At 33.0% G+C, this 4,292-nt stretch overlaps 1 long non-coding RNA gene across 10 annotated transcripts; it reads left to right on the top strand.

Annotated features, from left to right (window-relative positions):
- Nucleotides 1-1,254: 1,254 nt before the first annotated feature.
- Nucleotides 1,255-4,089, top strand: LOC123883687. 10 transcript variants are annotated; one of them, XR_006800386.1, is made up of 7 exons: nt 1,259-1,744; nt 2,180-2,510; nt 2,593-2,694; nt 2,784-2,926; nt 3,016-3,129; nt 3,319-3,506; nt 3,623-4,089. It is a non-coding gene; the product is annotated as an uncharacterized LOC123883687 (long non-coding RNA). The 10 variants fall into 10 exon arrangements; XR_006800390.1 differs by having other exon boundaries at nt 1,255-1,512; nt 1,657-1,744; nt 2,180-2,694; nt 3,319-4,089; XR_006800389.1 differs by having other exon boundaries at nt 1,257-1,744; nt 2,180-2,694; nt 3,611-4,089.
- The last annotated feature ends 203 nt before the right edge of the window (nt 4,090-4,292 follow it).

Genomic DNA, 4,292 nt, shown 5'->3' on the forward strand with positions numbered 1-4,292 from the left:
GTGAGCAAATATGCATGTGACCAATTTAGTTGATGCATCAATTCAAGTCATAAAATGTCTATATGGTCCACATTCTCAAATTATCAATTTATTTTGGGAACTAGTAACACATAAAAAATTATTAGAATGAAGGAACTTCGGGCCCTTCAATACATATCTATATTTTTTCGCATCATAAAAATCCAGGATGATCCAACCGGTCTTGCCAAAGATAAATTTAATATAACTTGTAAACTTCTGGTTTACCATAATTTGTGCTTCAATTGCACTAATAAATTAAACTTTAAAGTTCTTCAAGAACTTTATGATGTACAAATAATTATTTGTGCAAACCTTCAGGGATGTGTAGACTATTGAATTCTTTTGGAATTAATAGAGAATAAAAAAACAAAAGCTTATCATCAACCATTGAGTTCTTCAAGAACTAGATAATAAATCATTATGTAGGAATAATGAATTCATTTGGAATTCATTGAAGAGAAAAAGAATTTATTTTATTAGTTCTTCAGGAACTATATAACACATAAAAGTATTTTGATGTGCAATCCATTAGGGATGCATGGTGATAAATGATGATATTTCGTAAGTTCTTCAGGAACAAATTTTTTTTTTTTTAAGTTCTTCGGGAACTAAGATTATGAATTCTTCGGGAATTCATGTATTAAATGTCTAAGTTCTTCAGGAACTAAGAATAGGTTCTTTAGGAACCAAGATTATGAATTCTTCGGGAATTCATGTATTAACTTTCTAGGTTCTTCAGGAACCAAGATTATGAATTCTTAAACATGTTTATGTTCTTTTGGATGATCGAAGTGTCGATGTTTCACCATACATGTGTCGGTCACGAAGCATAATGATGCTTCACCAGACTATTGTCGGTCACGAAACTCAAACAATATACAACATCCAAAATACATATTATAAATAAATAAATAAATAAATAATTGATCAACATTTTATGTAATATTAATGATCAAAGTGTTATGCTTCACCATACAAATGTCGGATATCACGAAGCGTAAACAACATGGAATCAATTAAATACATAAAAAAATGATGCTTATTTATTTATTTAATTTTAATTATTATTATTTGATCTTTATAAGTATACAAGGTTCAAAAGATTCATAATCATATAATAATCAAAATAAAATAAACATCATTCATATATACTGTACGGTATCATTCATAAGCCAAACATCCATATACTTGTACTTGACACAAAAGAACCGTTTTTTGGCTACTGTAGATTGCATTTAGCCATGCCACGTAGGATAGAAATTGGTGGGCCATCTTCTACTGTTTTGGCTGTTCTTTTTTTTTTTATTTCTTCTTTTTCGCGTTGTGTCTAGAGCTATTATCCATAGATCGGTGGATGCTAGGTTTTGCGACTCAGGAGATGCGATGAATCCGGTCGAATTGCATCGTTTTGTTCTTCATTTGTGCAGTAGATTCATCTGGTGTAGTTTCTTCTGGTCTAGGTCGAATCTCGTCTTATTAGTTTCATCTGGTGTAGGTCGAATCTCATCTGGTGTAGTTTTGAATTTTGAATTCTCTATAATTTTCCCTCCTGATTGAATTTCTTCTAATCCACTTGTCTATAAATTGAGGATGGGGAAGAGTCGAGACCAACAAATTATAGTTTGGCTTGGACAGGATGGTTCATAACGAGAAGGCGAAGGTGGATGTCAAGTTCGATGATGTTGCAGATATATTGCCTGGGAAATAAAATGTTTGTATTAAGGTGAGATGTCATTATTCTCTCTTTCAACCTAAACTGGATACAAATCTGAGAGCGTTTTTCAAATTCAAAAAATTGGGTTTTTTTATTAGTTTTTTTTCTGCTATAAATTGGGAGGGAGGTTTGGACAAACAAACAAGGTTGCTCACACAAATCTGTTTGCATCTTCTTTAATCATGGAAAAGCTCTAAGCGGTATTTTACCTGAGAAAGAGGGGATTCGTATTAAGGTTGTGTTTTGCGCTTGTGGAAAGTCCCGGCTTTCCTCAATCCTTCGGAGACAGTTCAATTGAAATGGTGCTCGTGGATGACAAGGATCGACATACATTTTTTTCCGTCGATAATCATGTTATGTCTTAAATAAATGTTCCATCATGCTGGAGGATTTATTCTGTTCTGTTATTCATAATTTATATGGTGTGTTTCATTTGTTACGAAGGTAAAATCCATGCTTCTGAAGTTGGTATCATGCGTTCTGGATAGCCACCATCTAAATAGACCAGATAGAATGCAGAACAACTCAGCCCGTGATAAAGTCAATTCTGTCAAGTGTATAGATATATGAGTCTTTAACCATTGAATTTCATTATATGCACCACTTAGTTTCTAAGGTTAGAAATAATTAAGTTATGTTTGTTTTAGTTTGACATGATTCTCCTTTATTATTTAATAGATGTAATTGGTCTAATGACTGGAATTTCTGCTGAAAAAGAGTATGTTAGGGATGGTAAGATAACAAAAATGGTTGTGATTGAGGTTATGGATTCAAGGTATAAGTTTTTCATGCTGCCCATTTTGATATGATGTTTATGTGTTCATAGGCTTATTTGTGTGTTTTATTTGCTTGAATAGTGGGAAATGTGAGTGTGCTCTATTTGGTGACTATGTTGATGATTTGAATAAGAAGATGGGAAAATCTTCTAAAGGCCTTCCTGCATAAGTTTTTATGAATGGGTTAGCTATTGACTGGAAGAATTTATGTTTTCCTGCATACTTTTGTAAGTTGGTAGTAAGATTCTAATGTTCACATCTTATTTTGGTAGGATTGCTCTTCATGGCGTTGATGTTGATTCCAATGTGCATTTGATTGGTGGGAGTGCAAAACCTCCACCTGATGAAGAGTTTCTACGGATGCATCCTAAAAAGAAAATAGATGTGTGAAACATATATTTCAAGTTGTTCCTAGGTATATGTAGTTACTTCACTTTCTCTTACAAATGTATACTCTATTGTGAAAGTTTCATTAATTTTGGAAATATATTTGTTGAATCATAGGTTCAAGGTCAAGATTGAAGTGAGCGATGGTGATTCTACTGCTGGATTCATTCTCTTTGATTCTGACATAAGTTATTTGATGGAGAAGTCATGTGCTTACTTTGTTGCCCAAAGGTATATAAAATTTTTTGGTTACAAGTTTGCTGCAATATTTTTAGTTTGTTCTACTCACGAAATCCAAGTTGAGAGAGATAAATTTAACAAGTAGCTGTCTCGTAATAAATCCGATTGTTGCTGCTATTTCTATCTCCGTCCAAAACAAAATTAAGGGGTACTCTCTTATATCTGTATGCATTAATGTAGGCATCAAATGAAGGGGTTTATCCCATTGAATTTGATTTTCTGGTTGGTAAGAAGATGCTTTTTACTATCGATAAGGGTGTGAAGCAAACAATCAAATTTGATGGATCATTTAGGGTCAAAAGGGTTTGCTTAGATGCAAAAATTATTGAAATCTTTGTTGCCCAGGGCCATATGTTACTCATGTCAAGGTTTTTACAAAACACCCTTTGTTTTTGTTACCTATATGCTTTGTCACTATACTTCATTTTGCTGTTCTTCACAAATCCATGATTTTTTCTATCTTAATTTGGAGGCTGTGTCTCAGATTATTGATGTTGATTCAGATGAAATAGTAGATGATGTTGATTTTGTGACCTCTCCTGCTGAAGTCCAAAAGATTGATACAAATGAGTGTGCGCCAATGACCATGAAGAGGGACCTCGATGAATCTTTGAATGTTGTAGCTCAAGTTGAAGGGAAAAAACATTTGAGGAAAGTCAAGATAGAGAAGGAATGAATTCTATGGATTTCATGAATCCTTGATTATCATAAATAATTGGTTGTACCTCTTATTAAGTTTAGTATTGTATGTGTGTTATGTTGAGCTCATTGTGATTGTGCCTTAAATAATAGTTGTTTGTTCCACTGCATTGCGTTTATGTATATGCAGTGATGTTTTGTCTCCTGATATGGAGTTGAATGTTATGTGTTCTCCTGTATTGCTCTGATGTGCATGCAGTGATCTTCAATGTATTATAAGTTATGATAATGAAACTACTTAGTTCTATTTTATATTTGACTTCTTAATTAAACTTTGCTGCAGAGTCAATTTCTTACTCTTCATTGGTAGTTTTATATAGAAACAAAATGAAATTGATCTGCATGATTTGTGAAATCATTCTCTGGAATATGCGATTGTATTTGCAACACTGATAGCTTCTTTAGCATGTATGCTTAGGCCATGATACAGGTTGGAAAATGATAGAAAAAGGTGT

This window comes from Trifolium pratense, linkage group LG5 (genome assembly GCF_020283565.1).
Source record: "Trifolium pratense cultivar HEN17-A07 linkage group LG5, ARS_RC_1.1, whole genome shotgun sequence".
Classification (NCBI taxonomy): domain Eukaryota; kingdom Viridiplantae; phylum Streptophyta; class Magnoliopsida; order Fabales; family Fabaceae; genus Trifolium; species Trifolium pratense.